General features: G+C 46.1%; 1 protein-coding gene and 1 long non-coding RNA gene across 2 annotated transcripts in view; one reads left to right on the top strand and one right to left on the bottom strand.

The window, feature by feature from the left end:
- Positions 1-22,215, top strand: part of SLC7A8 (solute carrier family 7 member 8) — a 139,203-nt gene that overhangs the window by 61,814 nt on the left and 55,174 nt on the right. The window lies entirely within an intron of this gene.
- Positions 21,672-22,215, bottom strand: part of LOC144755759 (uncharacterized) — a 246,395-nt gene continuing 245,851 nt past the window's right edge. Inside the window, exon 7 of the long non-coding RNA XR_013594965.1 lies at positions 21,672-21,824. This is a non-coding gene — a long non-coding RNA (uncharacterized LOC144755759). The remainder of the gene's footprint in view (positions 21,825-22,215) is intronic.

The following is a 22,215-nucleotide window of genomic DNA, read 5'->3' as shown; positions in this document are numbered from 1 at the left end:
ACTCACTACTCTACTCACTACTCACTACTCTGCACTCACTACTCTACTCACTACTCTACTCACTACTCTACTCACTACTCACTACTCTGCACTCACATCTCTGCACTCACTAATTTGCACTCACTACTCTGCACTCACTAATTTGCACTCACTACTCTGCACTCACTACTCTGCACTCACTACTCTGCACTCACTACTCACTACTCTGCACTCACTACTCTGCACTCACTACTCACTACTCTGCACTCACTACTCTGCACTCACTACTCTGCACTCACTACTCACTACTCTGCACTCACTACTCTGCACTCACTACTCACTACTCTGCACACTCACTACTCACTACTCTGCACTCACTACTCACTATTCTACTCACTACTCTACTCACTACTCTGCACTCACTACTCTACTCACTACACTACTCTACTCACTACTCACTATTCACTACTCACTACTCTACTCACTACTCACTACTCACTACTCACCACTCACTACTCACTACTCACTACTCTGCACTCACTACTCTACTCACTACTCTACTCACTACTCTGCACTCACTACTCACTACTCTACTCACTACTCTACTCTACTCACTACTCACTATTCACTACTCACTACTCTACTCACTACTCACCACTCACTACTCACTACTCTGCACTCACTACTCACTACTCTACTCACTACTCTACTCACTACTCACTACTCTGCACTCACTACTCACTACTCACTACTCTACTCACTACTCTACTCACTACTCTACTCACTACTCTGCACTCACTACTCTACTCACTACTCTACTCACTACTCTGCACTCTACTCTACTCACTACTCTACTCACTACTCTACTCACTACTCTACTCACTACTCTACTCACTACTCTACTCACTACTCACTACTCTACTCACTACTCTGCACTCACTACTCTACTCACTACTCACTACTCTGCACTCACTACTCTACTCACTACTCTACTCACTACTCACTACTCTACTCACTACTCACTACTCACTACTCACTACTCTACTCACTACTCACTACTCTACTCTCTACTCACTACTCTAATCACTACTCACTACTCTGCACTCACTACTCACTACTCTACTCACTACTCTACTCACTACTCCGCACTCACTACTCTACTCACTACTCTACTCACTACTCACTACTCTACTCACTACTCACTACACTACTCACTACTCTGCACTCACTACTCACTACTCACTACTCTGCACTCACTACTCAACTCACTACTCACTACTCTGCACTCACTACTCAACTCACTACTCACTACTCTGCACTCACTACTCAACTCACTACTCACTACTCTGCACTCACTACACTCTACTCACTACTCTACTCACTACTCTACTCACTACTCTGCACTCACTACTCTGCACTCACTACTCTACTCACTACTCACTACTCTGCACTCACTACTCAACTCACTACTCACTACTCTGCACTCACTACTCAACTCACTACTCACTACTCTGCACTCACTACACTCTACTCACTACTCTACTCACTACTCTACTCACTACTCTACTCACTACTCTACTCACTACTCTGCACTCACTACTCTACTCACTACTCACTACTCTGCACTCACTACTCTACTCACTACTCTACTCACTACTCTACTCTCTACTCACTACTCTAATCACTACTCACTACTCTGCACTCACTACTCACTACTCTACTCACTACTCTACTCACTACTCTGCACTCACTACTCACTACTCTACTCACTACTCACTACTCTACTCACTACTCTACTCACTACACTACTCACTACTCTGCACTCACTACTCACTACTCACTACTCTGCACTCACTACTCACTACTCTACTCACTACTCACTACTCTGCACTCACTACTCAACTCACTACTCACTACTCTGCACTCACTACTCAACTCACTACTCACTACTCTGCACTCACTACTCAACTCACTACTCACTACTCTGCACTCACTACTCACTACTCTACTCACTACTCACTACTCTGCACTCACTACTCAACTCACTACTCACTACTCTGCACTCACTACTCACTACTCTACTCACTACTCACTACTCTACTCACTACTCTGCACTCACTACTCACTACTCTGCACTCACTACACTCTACTCACTACTCTACTCACTACTCTACTCACTACTCTGCACTCACTACTCTCTACTCACTACTCACTACTCTACTCACTACTCACTACACTACTCACTACTCTGCACTCACTACTCACTACTCACTACTCTGCACTCACTACTCACTACTCTACTCACTACTCTGCACTCACTACTCAACTCACTACTCACTACTCTGCACTCACTACTCACTACTCTACTCACTACTCTACTCACTACTCTACTCACTACTCTGCACTCACTACTCTACTCACTACTCACTACTCTGCACTCACTACTCTACTCACTACTCTACTCACTACTCACTACTCTACTCACTACTCTGCACTCACTACTCTACTCACTACTCACTACTCTACTCACTACTCTGCACTCACTACTCTACTCACTACTCACTACTCACTACTCACTACTCTACTCACTACTCTACTCTCTACTCACTACTCTACTCACTACTCTACTCACTACTCTACTCACTACTCACTACTCTACTCACTACTCTACTCACTACTCTACTCACTACTCTGCACTCACTACTCACTACTCTGCACTCACTACTCTACTCACTACTCTACTCACTACTCACTACTCTACTCACTACTCTGCACTCACTACTCTACTCACTACTCTACTCACTACTCACTACTCTACTCACTACTCACTACTCTACTCACTACTCACTACTCTACTCACTACTCTACTCTCTACTCACTACTCTACTCACTACTCTGCACTCACTACTCTACTCACTACTCACTACTCTACTCTCTACTCACTACTCTACTCACTACTCTGCACTCACTACTCTACTCACTACTCACTACTCTACTCACTACTCTCTACTCTACTCACTACTCTACTCACTACTCACTACTCTACACTCACTACTCACTACTCTACACTCACTACTCTACTCACTACTCTACTCACTACTCACTACTCTACTCACTACTCTACTCACTACTCACTACTCTACTCACTACTTTACTCACTACTCACTACTCTACACTCACTACTCTACTCACTACTCTACTCACTACTCTACTCACTACTCTACTCACTACTCTGCACTCACTACTCTGCACTCTGCACTCACTACTCTGCACTCACTACTCTGCACTCACTACTCTGCACTCACTACTCTGCACTCTGCACTCACTACTCTGCACTCACTACTCTGCACTCAGTACTCTGCACTCACTACTCTGCACTCAGCACTCACTACTCTGCACTCTGCACTCACTACTCTACACTCTGCACTCACTACTCTACACTCTGCACTCTGCACTCACTACTCTGCACTCACTACTCTGCACTCACTACTCTACACTCTGCACTCACTACTCTACACTCTACACTCTGCACTCACTACTCTACACTCTACACTCTGCACTCACTACTCTACACTCTGCACTCTGCACTCACTACTCTGCACTCACTACTCTGCACTCACTACTCTGCACTCTGCACTCACTACTCTACACTCTACACTCTGCACTCACTACTCTACACTCTGCACTCTGCACTCACTACTCTACACTCTGCACTCTGCACTCACTACTCTACACTCTGCACTCACTACTCTACACTCTGCACTTTGCACTCACTACTCTGCACTCACTACTCTGCACTCTGCACTCACTACTCTGCACTCACTACTCTGCACTCACTACTCTGCACTCTGCACTCACTACTCTGCACTCACTACTCTGCACTCACTACTCTGCACTCACTACTCTGCAATCTGCACACACTACTCTGCACTTACTACACTAGGTGGTAGTACTGGTGGTGGTGGTACGTGTTGCTATTCAAGAGAAATACATATCAGACAGCGCTTCAAAGGAAATAAGCGAACACCATGTCCTTGTAATCGGGAACACTTCCTTGCAAACACACATTTTTCAGAGCAATAATAAATCACATAAAAGTTCAATACAATAAACGTCCACATTTCTCAGCCCCAAAAACGCTGCAGACGAACGCGCGCCCTATACATGCAATGCAGAATGGTGAACGCGCTCTCACCATCTGGATTACATTACAAGAGCACTCTGACAGCACCTAATTAAGATTAATAGTCTGCCGTGCGCGTAACCACACACAATATGCCAACATGGCCGCCTAACATTACATCTGCCCAATCGCATCAAGACTACTAACAATACATCACCGCGAGGACCAATCACAATTCAGATAATAAAAAACAACTCGCGCACTAAGGAATGTGTCTTTCCCGAGCCCTAAAGAAACGTTTTTTTTTTTTCTTTAACATTAGGATCTCGGAGCTCCGCCCCGAGCCCTAAAAATAGAAAAATGCTCTTCCTATAACTCGCCCCCATGCAAGGCTCCCCTTCGTGTTACAATAAAAGGGCCCTGTGTCCTCCACTTTCCATGATTACTACTAAATCTCATTTATGCTTGGTACCCATACATGGCTTTAAGGCCGGGGACTCCAGGGTTATGACGAGCAAGACCTGGGCTTGGAGAATTGAAGCTTAACAGTAGTTTATCAGGACATAGATGCACAATTGCTAAAGCTCATTTTTTTCAACTTTAATGGTTGAAAGCAGCTAACGTTTTGGAGCCACCATCTTTCTCCCCCTCCTTGCTATTCTCTAGTGCACCCCAAGTGGACGAGAGGCACGTGCTACTTTGTTTCTCCATGTGGAGGCAGGCACTGCTGTGAGTGAAGCATGGACGGAGAAAGATGGCGGCTGCAAAGCATTAACTGTCAGCTTTTTAAACTAGGAAAAACAACTACTAAAGTTATATAAAAAAATATAAACTTACTGGATGGTTTATTCATGTTTCTCAGACGGCTAAATCCACTTTTTCACAAGACGCCACTTGTTGCCTTTATCATTTGGGCATGGGGAAAGGGGGTGGTGTCCTGGGGTCTGATTCTCCCCTCTCTTCACATTAAGTTGACTCCTGCAATCCTGAAGCCTCACCAGACGACAATGAACAAAATAAAAGAATGGATCTTTGCCCAAGCGGCTTACAGTCCTCCGGAGGCATGATCGGTTCTTGTTTACTAGCATTACTCCTCGTCCGTCTTCCTCGGCACAGTAATTACTAATGAGCATTCTGCTCCTACAGAAACTCCAAGCAAAAGTTAATATACTAGTCTCCCTATCCCTCCAATATGGCCCCCAGTGACAACCACCAATCACATAAAAGGATACAAGATCCACACCACAACCTGTTTTTTTGTTTCTGCACTACTCCGAGTGCTGTTCATGTTCCTGTTCTACAGGTGAGTTGGGGGCGGCAGTCCTGACTCTTGAGCCCCGTTTTGGATGGGATACAATGTCGTTTTTTGCTCTGTTTTTGTCCCCCCTTGTTGGGCACTTTATGCATGTTCCCCTGTCCTGCTTTAGCGGGGTCGCGGGGTCTTGTTTTCAGTGCCAGTTATGTTTCTGCTTCAGACACCAAGTCCTGCCTTAGCGGACTCGGTGTCTTTTCTGGGTACCTGGATTTGGTTATTAGTGTTGATGAGTCTTGCTCTAGTGGACTCTGCATGTTTCTTGGTGCCTCCTGATGCCGCTGTTATGCTTGATGCAGACCCGGCGTGTTTTCTGGGTCAGCTGTGCGTTGCTCTCCACGCCTTCCTGATTGGTGCCATGGCGTTTGGTTTCCTGCTAGCGGTCGTTTATTTATGCAGTGCGGGGGGGGGCTGCTTTCTCTCGTGGTTAATCTGCGCTTCTGATGCAGCGTGTGTTTCTGTTTCCCAGTCGCGCTGCCGCATATGGGTTCTTGTCGCTTGCCTCGCGGGTACTTCTAGGGTCGTGCACCACCACTTGCCCTTATGCAAACTCAGAGGGTGTTATTGACTTCCCTCCCGGTCGCGCTGGTGGGTGGCATACTAGTTCCCTTCTCCCACATGCCCCTCTCATTTTGATTACTACTGGGTCCTGCTTTAGCGTACCCGAAGTACCTTGTTTTTTGGGCCTCCCTGTTTTGCACGCTTGGGAGAGCGTTCACCTGGAGATTTCAGTGTTCCTGGTTCAATCCCGGGTTTTGTCCCAGCTTGCACTTCTGCTTTGTGTGTTACCAGGGCTGTTGGAGTCCCATAGAGTTGGCGCTCTTCATTGTTAAGACCATCTTGGGGTCATGCTGTGGCATGCTTACTTTGGGGTGCCGCTCCCGGACTGGGGCTATTTTCTCTGGTTTCCATGGTGATGGTACGCTTTTGTGTGCTCCTGCTTGCCGTGGTGATATTGCTGATCATTCTTTGTTTTTCAGCTATGGAGGCTGATGCTGTATTGTATTCTGCGGCCACGGGTTATTTTTCTGGTATTCAGGCCTCTGTCCCTTACCTTGCATTGATTCAGCAGATGATGTTTACTGCGGTGGCAGCTGCCTGCATGTTCAGGACTCGCTTCCTCCTCCCAAAACGGCCTGATGTGTTCCGGGTCCTTCCCTTGACTCAGAGGGGGAGGACGTTGTGGATCTCAATGGTCGTTTTCTGGAGGGGTCGGTTCTTGCAGATATTCTTGGACGCTTCTGTTCCACCCTGTTGTTTCCCGAGTCGGTGGTGGAGGTGGGTGTCTCTCATTCCTTTGCGCACTTTCGGCATGTGGTGCTAGTGCCATTGCAAATAACAAACTGCTATTTAAAACATATAAAGTATTCTTTTTATTGATAATTTTTAAAAAAAAGTTGTGGGATCAGGTGTGGGAAAGGACAGAATGGGCCATTGGGAAAAACTTCCCTAGGCAGCACAATTCAAACAATGTTACATTGATCTATCTAGCATTATGTGGGGGATAACCCAAGCTCAGTGCAAATAACAAACTGCTATTTAAAACATATAAAGTATTCTTTTTATTGATAATTTGTTTTAAAAAAATGTTTCTTTTTCAAACATCAAAAGAACAAAAATCAAACATAAATGTATGTACCAGTGCCTATACATCAAGGGGGATGTATTTACCAAAGTAACGGGCGGTAAGCACTGAGTGAAAAGCAACACAATAAAGACAAATAATACAATAACAACAATTATGCAAAAAATGTAATATATGCAGAAAGTTCCAGTTAAAAACGTGAAGTAATTGGAGCTGTTGATATACTGTGGCCGATGGTTTCTACGCGCGTTTCGGCAGCCGTGCGGGTGTTATTTGCACTGAGCTTGGGTTATCCCCCACATAATGCTAGATAGATCAATGTAATATTGTTTGAATTGTGCTGCCTAGGAAAGTTTTTCCCATTGGCCCATTCTGTCCTTTCCCACACCTGATCTCATTTACTCTCAGCAGTTATGGGTCACGCTTGGTTAGCGCCTGGTTGGGCGGTCGCCTGGTGGTACCGGGTGCTGTGGTCTACTGCCTGTTGTGGTTCTGTTCTTGGTGGGCCGATACTGCACTGTGAGTTTTGATTCTGTGCATTTCTCTTTCTGGTGTTCACCTTTTGGTGCTCACTTGATGGTTCTGATCAGTGGTTCTGCTCGTCGTGGACTGGCTCATCCGGCCTTCTTGGTTTTGGGCGTGGCCGGGGTACTTCTTCCTTGGACTGGTCCCGGTTCCCTGCCACCTCTTCCTCATCTTCTACTACCGCGAGTTGCTCCAGGTGTGGGTCCTGTGGGAGGTCAGCTGTCTCTCTTTCTGGTCGGCGGGATGCGGTCTGTGTCGGTCCGCTGGGCTCTCCTGGTGGTGTTGACAGGTTTTCTTCTTGTTTTCCTGCTGTCTCCCCCGATGGTTTCGGGTCACCCCTTAACCCCGGGTCACTCTATGATTGGAGGCACTGTTGGCTGCTTCCGCTGCCCTGTAGACTGTGGCTCTATTGTTCCGGTGCCTGTGGATCAGCGGGGGCCGTCTGTATTCTTTGTTCTCTTCCTGGTGGGATGTCTCACGGGGCCTGTGTCCGGTGGTGGATCTCCCTTTGTTGGATTGATGTTTTTGATCCCGTCATAATCAGGTTGGTGTCCTTGCAGGTGTTCCTGTCTCTGCTCATTGATTGGGTTTCTGGATTCTTTCGGTTTGCGGGATGCTTCTCTCCATTACCCTGTCTTTTTGGCCTCTCGTATTGGTTTGCCTTTTGGCCTGTGTTCCTCCCCTTGTGTCTTTGCTGCGGTTCTGGAACCTCTGGTTTGGCCTTTTTCATGGGAGGGGGATTGTGATCTTCCTTACCTGGTTGTTTGGTTGTGTCTACTTCTTTTTTCTCTGGGGCTATGCTCCAGGTCCGTGTGCGTTGCCTTGTCCTTGTGGGACACAGATTCTCTTGCTTCCTGGTTCTTTCTCTGGATCGGATGTGTATTGGGGCTCACTTGGAATGCTGTTGGTTTGGTGTTCATGCATCATGCACTGACATTGCCTCTGCCATCTGTTTTCAGTCCCTGGAGTCGGGGACTTGCCCTCCAGGGTGACTTTGGTTGGGGGCCCAGGTATTCTGTTCGCCTACTTGTTGGTGGTGCCTTGGGCTCCTCTCCCTTTGTCTCTTATGGTGAGTTATATTGGTTTCTCCTTGACACCCCTGTGGTCTGGATTTCGATTTGGGGGTTCCTGTGCCTGCCCTAGTGAGGGTAGTTCTGTGTTGGTGGCTGGATATCGGGCATCTGCATCCGTTTCTTTTTGTTCCCTCTCAGATGGTCACTGCGAGTGCCTGTCTGTTACCCTGGGGGGACTGATCTGGATGAATCTTTTATGCGGACTGGTGGTCGGTTAATCTGCTTTCTTGTTCCTCTGTTTGCATGGAGCTGAAGGCTGTTCGTATGGGTCGCTTCACATTAAGCGGCCTTGCTGCTGGTTCGCCGTGTTGGTGCCCGGACAGACTCTCATGTTGTCATGTTCTGCTTCTCTCTATTGGGAGGGTTGCGATGTTCGTTCCCTCAGTTTCCTCTGTCGACTCCATGGTTCCAGGCCGGGATCGTGGTTGCCTTCCTGTCTGCAGTTTCTCTCCCGATCCGGGGGAATATGATGGTGGACTGTCTGTTTGGGTTCTTTCCCTCCTTGGGGTCTTTTTATATGTTTCAGCCATTGATGTGGTGTTTTGAGTGTCCGATGGTGGACTTGTTTGCGCCTTCGGTCCATGGCACGTTCCGTTGTTTCTACGCATTAATGCCTTTGCCATGGGCTTGGAGGATGGATGCGATATCCTTCCAGTGGCCGAGGGTCCTGTTGTCTGCTTTCCTCTGGTTCCCCTGATTCCGGTGATTGTGCTGAGGTTTGGGTGTGATGGGGCATAAGTGCCTCTGGTGGTTCCGGGTTGGCTTTGCCCCCGGGGTTTCCTCTGTTGTTGGTGGCGGCGTTGCGTCCTGTTTGGACGTTGCAGTTTCCTTTTGTTTCCATTTCATGGACCCTTCGGTTCCTCTTCCGGTGTTCCGGTCTGTGTTCCTTCTGCGATGGCTCTTGTGATGAATTCCCTGTTCCTGGATGATTGTTCATTTGGGGTTGCGGGTCTTATCCTGCTGTGCGGGTGCGCCTCTGCTTTTGTTGTCTTTCACTACGCATTGGGTCTCCTTTGCTATTTGGTGTCTGCAGTATGGTTTGGCTCATGATCGAGTCCTGGATATTTTTAGAGTGTTGGTGTTGGTTAGGCTTGGCCCTTTCTGCCCTCCATGTTCGGGGTGGGGGGCTACCTTTTGGAGTTTTTTTTGGTCTCCCTTTTGTGCCTGTGGGGCCTTTGAAGACTCATCTTTCGCGTCTCTGGCACTTCTACGCCCTTGTCCTGTGTTGTCTCCTCCCTGAGGGACCTTCCGTGGTGTTGAGTGCTTTGCAAGGGGTTCCCTTTGGTCTGTTGCAGTTGGGGGACTTGCTGTTTTTGGCGTTGTGAAGGTTTGGGTGCTCTTGCGGGTCCTTCCTTCTTTTGTGCCTGCTTGTGTTCTTTCTTTAGTCGGTTGGCGGGATCGGTGCTTCCTGTTGACACCTTTGCACATTTTTGGTTGTGTAGCGGAGCGTGCCTTGGTGTATTGTTGCTTCGCACGGCTGCTTTTTCTGTGGTGGCCTATAGTTTGTCGTTTTGGCTGCTCCGTCGGGGTCTGTTGCCATCTCTTCTGCTCTCTATCTGTGGATTTGGGCGGATCTCCTTTTGGTGTTTGTTTCAGTAAATTGTTCCCTCTTGTCCACTTCGGGGGCGTTCTACTCATTTTGTGGGTGTTTCTTGGACCGCCTTTCTGGTTGTTTCCATGGGTGTTTTGCTGGACATATTCCAACAATAGGAGAGGTAGGGTTAGGAGTCACTCCTCGTCCTCTTATAAACACAATTCAACAACAAAAGAGTGACTAACGGCGCAAATCAAAAGAACCAAATGGGAGGGCTAGTGATTGCGACCAAAACAAAACAAGGAATAAAGGAGGTGTGCGATTTGTGGAAAAAACCTTTTATTTTTTAAAAGAACCCTCACTCACCAACGTGGTTGGTGACATGCTTCATCGTAGGGTTCCCACCGGGTAGACCGAATGTCTCCCCGGTGTGCTGCGACACCTGTTTTACAGTGGAGCTGGTTTTTTGGGGGATTGTGAAGTGATGTTACGATTGTGAATGGTGATTTAAAAGAAAGCGAACTGATTCCAAAACTAATTTTAATAAAGGAACAGTAAGCGATCGTTAAAAACAAGTGGGGCGGGCACGGGTTGGTTATAAGACTGAACCAACTGTATCCTAAATGTGTAAGGAGTTCGACATGTTTCTGCTCAAATATGCCAATTAAGCTGAGCTTTAATCAGGACCAAAAAGAACAAGCATTTGCAATGCAATAGGTCTCGCATTATTAAAGTTAGAGCTATTGGCATTGTAAATGGCAATGCCTTTTATTTATGTTTTTGCTTTTAAAACATAAATAAAAGGCATTGTCATTTTCAATGCTAATAGCTTAAACTTTCGCAAAAGTGAGCCCTATTGCATTGCAAATGCTTGTTTAAAGGACGCCCCAGACACTTCTTCCCCAACCTACCAACCTTCAGCGATAGGACAAAACTGCAAGCTTATCTTAGCAAGTCCATACCTGAATACAGCGTGCTTGGAAGAACTACATTTTTTTTGTTTTAATAGCATTATACAATATGCTCGGGTATACAGGAAAGAGCTGGCAGTGTTGGATAGTTGTCAGGGGCTATTTATTCGTTTTTGTGTTAAGCGCTACACATTTAGCAAGTCCATACCTGAATACAGCGTGCTTCGAAGAGCAGCATATGCGCTGCTCAGGATTGACCAAAAAAGTCTCTGTTTTAATAGCATTATACAATATGCTTGGGTATACAGGAAAGAGCTGGCAGTGTTGGATAGTTGTCAGGGGCTATTCATTTGTTTTTGTGTTAAGCGCTACACATGTAACATTGTTTAATGTAATTGATACCTAGTGTTAATTTGTCCTTTTTTTCAGTGACTTTGTGTGCATGCGTGCGTGTGCATATATGTATGTGTGTGTGCGTGTGTTTATGTGTTTGCGTTTGTTTGTGTGTGTTTGTATGTACGTATGTGTGTGTGTGTGTATGTGTGTGTGTGTATGTATGTATGTATGTATGTATGTGTGTGTGTGTGTGTTTCTCTGCAGATTATAGGTTCACATCTCTGCTGGGCAGCCTCTGCCTTTCATCCTTTGGTGTCATTCTCCCTCTGACACGTCATTGGTTTCACACGAGTCTCACTGTGGTGAGAGTGCTGCAGGAGAGTATCAGGGGTAATGGGTCTCTGGATGACAGTTTGTGTGGAATAATCTTTTTACTAGAAAAGTGCTTTAGACCGATGACCCCAGAGCCTGCTCCCTTCCAGTGTGTGGTGAGATTTTTAGGATGTGGGGGCTCTGAAGCGACAAGTTTTATAGCGCTTGGGAGCGCTGTATTCACCTGACTAGCGCCATAGCTGCCAAGGTTTCAGATTGCTATGTGTGTCATATTCATAATTTCAGTGTAATTATGAGTGACATTTTAATGACTGTGAGTGACACTATCTCTGTCCCCACTGACTGGTGTCACCCGACTATCACCAGCGCGGCCCAAACATAGCAGCCAAGTTTTTAGTACACACAAGTAACATTTCTATGTTTTCAAGACAGGTATAAGTGATGTTCACATATCCTGTGCAACACCTTTAGTGATACCCTATAAAGAGCAGTGGTTTAAGAAAATGTATGGTACAAAACGAAAAAACATTTTTTAGTAAGTGCAGTGTGGTACCTGGATTAAATACACCACTCACACCTGACGTGATTTGTGAAGTTGCCCTGACCCTTTCCAACCATACCATACCATACCTTCCTGTAAAATCTTTTAGTAGCATCCAATAAAATTCAGCTGGTAATCTATGGCGGCGCTGCAATGAAAAACAAACATGCCGCCCGGCGTCATTCTGTCTATCTGAGGCCAATCTGCGAAGTGTGTGACACTGGTGGTTAACACCGACAAACAGGGTGGTAAGTGGCTGAAACTACTGTCTACTTACAGTGATGGTTTTCACCCAGAAGCGTGATTGGCACGTCGGTGACTCGCACTGCAATTGGGCTGCTGGGTGCTCATGCCACGAGTGAGCTACCCCTACGGCAGACTTCTGTCCACGCTGCTGCTGCTGTCCTCACGGAGTCCTGGCAGCCGGCGCTGTAAACCGACAGTGACGCCGGTCAGTCATGGCTTTCCATTAACCCGTCCACTGCACTTATTCCCTCTGCCGGCTCGGAAATTCTAACTGAAGAATGAATGCTGCGGTGGCCTGATTATAATGGCCTACAGCACTGAGCAGTGTGTGGCCGGGCCATCACGTGCGAGCAAAAGCGCCACTGCCCCATAATTTGCGGCCGCCTTGGCACCTTAAGTAATTAAATTCTGGAGGGAGCCTACCCCTCGTGTGTCCCCCCGCATCACCGCCGCAGCCCGGTACAAACTGAACATCGCCGCCGGCCTGCGACCAGGAAGTCAGGCAGGCCGGGCGCGACAACCGGAAACAGGAAGTAGGAGGGCGGGAGCCTACCCCGCCTCCCACGGAAGAGCCGCGCTGTTTTGAGCACCGGAGCAGGCAGGAGCCTACCCTGCGCCCCGGTGCCGAAGGAGGGAGGAAGAGTCCTGCTGCCGGGCCCTACAGCTGCCGATGAGAGGAGAGCCGCCGCACGAAGGAAGCCGGTGAGTGGGGCTTCGCCTTGTTGCTGAGCTGCAAGGGCGGGGGAGATGTGTGTGTGCGCGCGTGCGGCAGCGGGGGGCTGTGTATGTGTGTGAGCGTGCGTGCGTGTGTGTATGTGTCTTGGAGTCTGTGTGTATGCGTGTGTGTGACTGGGGGGGTGTGTGTGAGCAAGTGCGTGCGTGTGTAAAAAGAGCCGATGACTGGTGGGGGGATGGAAAGTGAAAGTAACCAGCGCGCGTGTGTTTCAGTCTGTGTGGTGGCTGGCTGTGTGCGCACGTGTGGACGGAGTGCGACGTGGTAGAAAAGCTCGTAACACCCTTTTGTCCCTCATTCCCCCGAGACCGGCAACATTAAGTCTCCAGCCTGGACGCATCCTTCGGATGCTAATTCCAGGCGAGACCTAAAAAGGACCCCCCGGGCGGTATACACACGCTAAGGTGTACCCTAACCTCGGGGTGTGTGTGTGTAACTGGATAAGACTCATAGTTTTATCCAGACGCTCCTGGGATTTCCAGGCGCCCTAACCTGTACAGAGAGAAAAGATATACAAACATAACATTTAGGTATGAAAATTGCTCCCTCTTATTTAGGTACCAAGGTGTGTTTCCACCTGTAACCACTTTAGTATGGGTCACACTTGTTTCTCACGCTGTATACACCCAATGGTGCCCTTTGGACCATAATTTGGCTTAAAAACATGCATGCTTCTAGGATACATGCGTTTTGTGAAATGCATACATTCAGCAATTTTTAAACACAAGCCCTCTAATGGTGCACGATTTCTATTCAGTCGTGTCTCGTTTCCTTTAGCAGCCTGTTTAGTCTGTGCTTGTCCCCGAAGGCTTACAGAGTTCTACCACATGTAAACAAGTATTGTGGCCACCGAAGTATGGAAGAAACTTGGTAGTAAATAAAAAAGTGATTTACGTGAAGGCTTCACTTCTTGGGACTAGCGGCAGGGGTAATCTTCATGGCAGGCAAATCTAGAGTTTAACAGGAAACACGGGGTGTTTGTCGGACGAAAAGTTGCATCGGTTGTACTAACGGCGTGTTAAATTAAAAGTACTTGTAACCGACACTCCATTCTCCCACCCGGTTCCCATTTACTTACTTAGCACCTGGCAACATCCCGCTTGTGACCTGCTTTGTACACATCCGCGGCCCGAATAATGTTGACTGGGCGTTGTGCGGATGTTCAAGTACGTAAGCAAGGTCACATGACCCTCGCGCCGCGAACGGAGCGGCGTGTCCACTGGACTCGGAATTTTTAAAGGGCCAGTGTATTTCAACTTGTAAAAAACTTTATTGAGACGGAACAAAACATAGATTGGAACATCTCATGCATTATACTTTCAGAGTCTCTTAATTCTTAAGCCCTGCATATGTGGCGATATGGCAGATGCTGGAATTGCCAATAAATACAGTGAATGTGTGACCCATTTTGGCGCTATCTAGATACAGACCCCATATAATATAAAAACTGTTTGAAATGGATGTCATAACGATGGTCTAAAGGTCTATTCAACCCAGCCATTTTTATATTTTATTTAATTGTTGCCCACTGTCCTTAAGAAAAAGTTTAAAGCAGACGACAGGCAACTACAGTAACTAAAAGGGGGTTTTGTTAATGGCACCTGAATAATGTCCTGTGGTGTCACAAGAAGAATTAATGTCGCATCACAGTGCTCCACGGGATATTATCGTTAAGTCCTGATTGATGGGTGGACAAACGGTATATCCACCGTTGTTCCTTTTCAAAAAGGGCCTCCTGTAACCCAGCATTGCACTGAAGTTGCTCAATGATGGTCCACCTGATGTCGTTAGGGGTATGGTTGGATTGTATGAAGTGCGCAGTCAGTTTTGTGTTGTTTCTTTGGCATCTTATATTACTGCGATGTTCGCAGATACGTTGTTTTATTCTCCTAGGGGTCATTCCCACGTACCGCACAGGACCAAACGATTAAATACACAACGTTGCACGAGTTGCAGTTAGTGTGCTTGTATTGAAACCATTGTTTGCCTGGTTCCAAATCCAAATCCAAAACCTTGGTGGGAGTGGTGAGATGACATACACTACATCCACCGCAGGGGTAGTGTCCAGTAACCGGGGGAAGACCCCATGAGTTCAGAACAGTCTGTTCATCTTCACTTCGTTTGTTCTTGGGATGTGTGTGGACTAAAGAATCTTTCAAACTTCTTGCCCGTCTGTAAGAGAATAGAGGTTTTTCCCAGTCCTGGTTGTTGTTTTTCAAAATCTTCCAATGTTTGTTAATGGAACGGCTCACAGCATTCGAAATGCAAGTGGTGACCCACGTTAGTGGTACATTCTCATCCGGGTCCTTAGGATTGTCCTCTAATAGGGCATCTCTGTGTTGGTTCCTGGCCCTCTTACAGCTTTTTTTCAGAATGCGCTCAGGATATCCACGATTGTGTAGTTTGTTAGTTAAGTCCTGCGCCTGTCTCTTGTAATCGGACACTTCACTATAGTTTTGTCTAAGGCGTAAATATTGCCCAAAGGGGAGGTTCTCCCTTAATGGGCGTGGGTGGAAAGTCGAAAAGTGTAGAAGATTGTTTTTTGTCGTGGGCTTTTGGTAGGTTTTCGTCCTTAACTGATTCCCCACTTTGTGGATGGCTACATACAGGAAGATCATCTCATTCTTATCATAGTTATATGTGAACCTCAAATGTGGGTCACATGTATTAATCCACTCTAGGAAATCCAAAAGAAGTGCCTCCGTCCTCTCCAGATGACAAGCACATCATCGTTATACCTTTGCCAAAAAGTTTCACGAGATGAAAAAGGGTTGGAGGGAGCTAGGATGTACTTGCATTTGAAGTCGTACACGTACAGGCCAGCCACACTTGGAGCAAATCTGCTGCCCATAGAAGTGCCGGTGGCCTGCAGGTAGATCTCGCTTTGGTACTCAAAAATGTTTCGTTTAAGTGCTAAAGTAACACAGTCAACCACAAATTCCGTTGGAGTTCTAAAATCCCAAACGGATTGGTTAAGGGTTTCAGTTATTACCCTGATGGTGTCATCCTGTGGGATGCAAGTGTAGAGACTTTCAATATCTAAGGATACCAAAAAACAAGGTCCATCCGGCAACACGATATCTCGGAGCATGGACAGGAGGCTTTTTGTGTCTTTGATATATGTGCTTGTTGCCTGTATTAGAGGCTTCAGGAAAAAATCACAGTATTTTGAGAATGGTTCAAGTAATGAACCAATGCCAGAGACAATCAGTGGTACAAGCGGTGGTGCCCTATTTTTATGAGTTTTAGGTAGGGTATAAAAATATGGGATTTTCCCCTATGACGTGGTCAGGAAATCAGCCTCCTGTTTAGTGATGTGACCACTGTGTTCGGCTTCGGTCACCAATCCGAAATTTCCTTTCGAAGGGCTGGTGATGGATCTTCTCTAAGACGAACATAGTTGGTTGTGTTATTTAGGAGGCATCTGCATTCAGTATCATATGCCACTGTATCACGGTAAAACAGGTGTCGCAGCACACCGGGGAGACATTCGGTCTTCCCGGTGGCCACCCTATGATGAAGCATGTCACCAACCAGGTTGGTGAGTGAGGGTTCTTTTAAAAAATAAAAGGTTTTTTCCACAAATCGCACACCTCCTTTATTCCTTGTTTTGTTTTGGTCGCAACCACTAGCCCTCCCATTTGGTTCTTTTGATGTGCGCAGTTAGTCTCTCTTTTGTTGTTGAATTGTGTTTTGCTGGATAGACACTTGGTCTTCGACCCGTGTCTTCTTTTCTCATTGCCGGCTTGAGGTTGGTGCTTCTGTTGCCTTTGCCTTTTTGTTTCCGTACACTGTGGTTTCTTGAGAGGTGTCTCTCTCCGTTGTGGTCACTGACGTTTTTTGTTGTACTGCCTTCCGCGTGTAGGCTGTGTTTACTATCCATGAAGCTGATATTGCTTTGGTATCTGCTCATTAGTAATTACTGTGGCGAGGAAGACGGACAAGGAGGTAATGCCCCAGTTACTTACCGGTAATCTTCATTACTCTGAGTCCTAGTATTCCTCGCCACAGTATGGTTTCCCTTCCCTCCCGGCCGTTTGTTGTGGCTTCATGTATATGGCTTTGGTTTACAGGTTGTGGTGTGGATCTTGTATCCTTTTATGTGATTGGTGGTTGCCACTGGGGGTCATATTGGAGGGATAGGGAGACTAGTATGTTAACTTTTGCTTGGAGTTTCTGTAGGAGCAGAATGCTCATTAGTAATTACTGTGGCGAGGAAGACTAGGACTCGGAGTAATGAAGATTATCGGTAAGGAACCGGGGCATTATCCAGTCTCGTCTCTCCAAGGGTAAGGTGATTATTGTGGTGCTACTTCCTTGTTCCCTGCCCTTGCCTAGGGCACCCAGTGCTAGAAAGGTGAAAACTTCAAGATTGGGTAGGTTTTTCGGTAATTCCAATGCAACTGATTCTAAGGGGGGGATGTGAGAGAGGCCTGGATTTCCACTTAAAGAGGCCAGCATGCCCACACAAAGAAGAAAGACGAGCACTAGGAACCATGCCAAAAAAAACAGGAGACATTTGCAAGCTTTTACAGAGAAATGAGTGCAAAAAGCTGCCAAGTGAGAGAGTGTGAGTGAGACCTATGCCTGTACTAAAATGTAAGCTGGATGGCCTGTTCCCAACAAGCATTGGCATAGCCAAAATGTCTCGCCTTGGGGACCTTATAAGTGTTTAGCCATGCAGCACATTATCTGGGTGCTTTGCTGCCAGGGACTGAAGATCTATAAAATTACTACACACTGGGTCATGCATTGTGATTCGGGAATACATGCTTGCCTCAGGAAACATTTGCACAGTTGTTATTGACGTGCAAGTACATGATACCGGAAGTGCAGTGTTGGATCTGGTTGCATTGAAATGAAATGAGGGATTTATAAAGCCCGACATAACCCAAAGTTGTCTCTGCGCTGTATAGACCAGTAGGCAGTCTTATTAGGAAGGTGCGTTAATAAAGCCAGGTTTTTAAACGCTTCCTAAATTGAAGCAGGTTAGGTTCGTTTTTGAGGGAAGTGGGCAAGGAGTTCCAGAGTTTAGCAGTGGTGTAAGCAAAACTTTTGCCTCCCCATTTTACTTTTGATATCTTGGGGATAGATAAGTTGCCACTCTTAGATGGTCTTAGTGATCTGCCTGGGGTGTAGGGTCTAAAAAGTTGCGACATTTGCCATTGGCCCCTGCCTTGTGTGGCGCTGAATGCAATACATAAGGCCTTAAACTGAATGTGCTTACTGATGGGCAGCCAATGTAGCTCTGCGAGAGCCTTGGAGGCTGAATCGAAGTGAGTAAGCCCAAGCAGGACTCTTGCAGCGGCATTTAGAGTAGTCTGCAGTTTGTGTAAACTGCGCTTGCTTGCACTGGTAAGGAGGGAGTTGCAGAAGTCCAACATCAAACTAATTAAGGCTGTGACCACTGTTTTCCTTAACTCTAATGGGATGAACTGAAGTACTTTTTTCAGAATTTTGAGAATGAAAAAGCAGGCTGCTGTGGTGTGATAAATCTGGGGTTCGAATGAGAGCTTGGAGTCGAAGAGAACTCAGAGGTTCTTAACCTTGTTGGCTGGTGTTGGGAGAAGGCCCATGAAACTTGGCCACCAGCAAAGTGTGACCAGATAATATGCATGTTGCCAAAAAGCATAACTTCTGTTTTTGAAGTATTAAGTTTTAGACAGTTTGTCCGCATCCACTTTCCTATTTGACTCATACAGTTTTTGAACTGAGATGGTGTATCTGCAGACGAGCTGTTGATGGACACAATGATTTGTGTGTCATCCGCATAGGACACCAGCTTGAATCCAAAGGTTCTTTTCAGCTTGGCCAGCGGGGTAACGTACAGATTAAAAAGAGTGGGGCTCAGCGAAGAGCCCTGAGGTACTCCCCAAGGGAGTGAGAAGTCCGGGGAGACAAATGAGTCAAGTGCTACTGATTGTGGCCTGTTTGACAGGAAGGTTCTGAGTAGGAGTGCTTTATCCCTGATTCCCAGCTAGGCAAGGCGTTCCACCAACATATCGTGGTTGACAGTGTTTAATGGCGCTGAGAGATCTAGAAGGATAAGGGCAGCGCTCCCACCTCTATCAAGGGTTTGCCTAAGTTCCTCCGTGGCTGTAATTAGGTCCAGCTCAGTGCTGTGGTGGGCCCGAATGCCAAATTGCGAGTGGTCCAAGATGTCACCTTTCGCGAGAAATGCATACAGTTCCTCATTTAGGTATCTTTCTATAATTTTAGCAGGAAATGGTATCCTGGAAATTAGTCTGTAACTGGAGGGGTCATCAGGATCCATATTTGGCAATATGGAGGCTCTTTTCCAATCAGTGGGAAAGTTCCCCAAAGAAATCATGTGGTTAAAGATAGGCCAGAGATCGAATGCCGCGATTTTAGGGACCAGGTGCAAAATTTTGGGAGGGCATGGATCAAAGGGGGATCCAGACTTAACTAAAGAGATGAACTCGATAGTCCAGTCAAGTGTGATTGGCGGAAACATAGGCAGTATGGTGGTGGAAGGGCTATCTCTGTTGGCATGAGGGGCTAGACTAGCACTTGGGTTTTTATCTCTGGGTGCAGACAGATTAGATTGGGGAACGAAGGCATCAAAGACTTGATTGACTTTTTGTTGAAAGGCATTTGCTTGCTTGTTACAAAATTGCTGGCTATTAACCTGATTTTTTATTTCAGGAAGCTTGGAAAGTCTTTTTACCGTGGCAAACACTCTTTTAGCACAGCCATTGGATGCTTCAATTTTTTCTTTGATGAAATCAGATTTAGCTTTCAGAATGAGCTGCTATAGGTTTGCATGGCCAGTCTATATTCTGAATTGGTTTGGGTATTGTTAGCTAGCCTCCATTTTCTTTTGAGTTTTCTGCAAGTTTGTTTTTGCGCTTTCAAAGACTCATTGAACCAAGGTTCAGAACGTTTGGATGAGCGCTGCATAGTTGGGGGGCTAACTGCTGCCCCGCGAGATCAGTCCAAGAATGATAGCTCTTCACTGCCTCGTCCAGGTTCACAGGGGTGGGTTGATGAGAGCCTAGGAGTGCCTTGCTTAACTCATCTCCCTCAATCCTATGCCAGGGTCGAGAGCTAAGAGCTTTCTTCGGTACATAGGTGGGCCTTTTAGATGGTAAGCTAATTTTGAACATTATTGCTCTGTGGTCAGACCTGATGAATAGCAGAGCTTTATTGCATAATAAGTTAGGATGGTCAGAGAAGATTCCATCAAGGCAGTGCCCAGCTGAGTGAGTTGCTTCTTTGACCAGCTGATTGAGTCCTGCACTGGCCATATGATCTTAGAGGGCCTCGTTATCTGTGTCCGTAGTGTTTTCAATGTGAAAATTGAAATCACCTAGAATGGTGAAGTTAGATAGTTTTGCTTTAAGCTCAAGGAGCGGGCCTTTAGACTTTGGAAAGTTGGGTTTAGCCGTTGGTGGGCGATAGATAAGTGTGTCATTAAGTATATTATACAAGTAGTGGACTATTTATAGTCCATGTTTCGGGATGCATTGATCACATAATGCAGATAGTGTGTGTTCTTGCAAAGTGCCTTCTACCTAAACTTTATTTTCATTCTCCCTCTACACCAGTTCCTTGCCAACACACCCTACTCGACTAATGATAAGAAGTTTGGCACACTCTTTAAAACTTTGTGTTTATATAGTTATACTTTGTTTAGTCAAACACCATCCTGTAAAATGCTCTGGAGTCAAGACTATACAAAACTATCTAAAAAACATTTTAAGAAAAAAGTATCTCCATGCAAACCTTGGCAAAATCGGACCATTTTTATTACAGTTCTTAAATGAATCACAAGGTTCCCCGCCATGAGTGCTTGGTATTATCCTGAAGATAACCTCATGGTTGAGTGGGCATGCAACAGCTTGAGAAAAATTGTTGTAAGATAAGCACTGCAATCTTACTGTAAGCTCCTGACAAAACGCACCACCTGATTCAAACAAAAAACAATGACATAATAATGTTATCAAAGCAATGCTGGGTTCTTAAATGTAGTCCATCAACACTGCTGCATTCCAAGTGAAAAGAAAATTGGCTTTAGAGACATCACTTCCAGGTACCAGAATGTTAGCGAGAGAGCCAGCTAGAGAAGTTAAAAGGCTGCCTTCAGCGCAAACCAAACAGGTGTGCTTCAGAAAAGCAAACTGTTTTCTACAGTTCAGTCTGGCTCCCTTGATTGAAAACAGGGCTGCATGGTACGTTGATTTACTGCAACAAGCTGAAGAAAGGTCAGCATAACAATCAGCACACACACACACGTGGTTTTGTGTGTAGCCAAACAAATAATTATAATGAGAAGTGAGTTAGAAGTCGGTAACTCTGCACTCCAGAGCAGGAGGCCGCCCAGCCTAGGGAGGCGAGGCTTGTAGCAACTAAGTGCTTCGCATGAAGTCTGTCTATGCACCTAATGCCAGAGCCAGTGAACAACTGAGGAATAATGTCTTATCTATTCCCGAACCACGACTCATTCTTTAGTGCCCATTGCCTGTAAACAAAGAACAAGCGAGCAGTCTGAGAGGATGTGGTGTAACGTACAGAGGTGTGGACTTTGTGACGGGGAACCAGGTTCGAATCTCAGCATCGGCTATCCCCGTGCCTACAAAAAACATGCAGATTGGACAAATAAAAATAAAACAAAGCTGAATTGAAACAAATTACAGATACAACATTCTAAACACACAAACCAAAGTAATTGGAAAAAAAATAGTGCACTGTAACTAACTCAAATGACAAGAAACGAAATAAGGCATGTAACAGGGCCAATAGCCATTGGAGGGAGACACACACTAAAAGGAGGGTCAAATAGCCTCAATTTACAAATGAAAAGTAAGGATTTTAGAAAGGCACACAAACCAACAAATGACAATCGATGGGCATGTTGAAAGCTCACAGAGGAGATACAGCATGTCTCGGAGAGATAGCTCCTACGGACAGCGCCTCTGCTGCTAAGACAAGACCTAAAAAGGAATCCACCCAATATCTTAAAT

Source organism: Lissotriton helveticus, chromosome 5_1, assembly GCF_964261635.1.
Source record: "Lissotriton helveticus chromosome 5_1, aLisHel1.1, whole genome shotgun sequence".
NCBI classification, from domain to species: domain Eukaryota; kingdom Metazoa; phylum Chordata; class Amphibia; order Caudata; family Salamandridae; genus Lissotriton; species Lissotriton helveticus.
The sequence above is the reverse complement of the archived record's forward strand: the minus strand, read 5'-3'. Positions and strand labels throughout refer to the sequence as shown.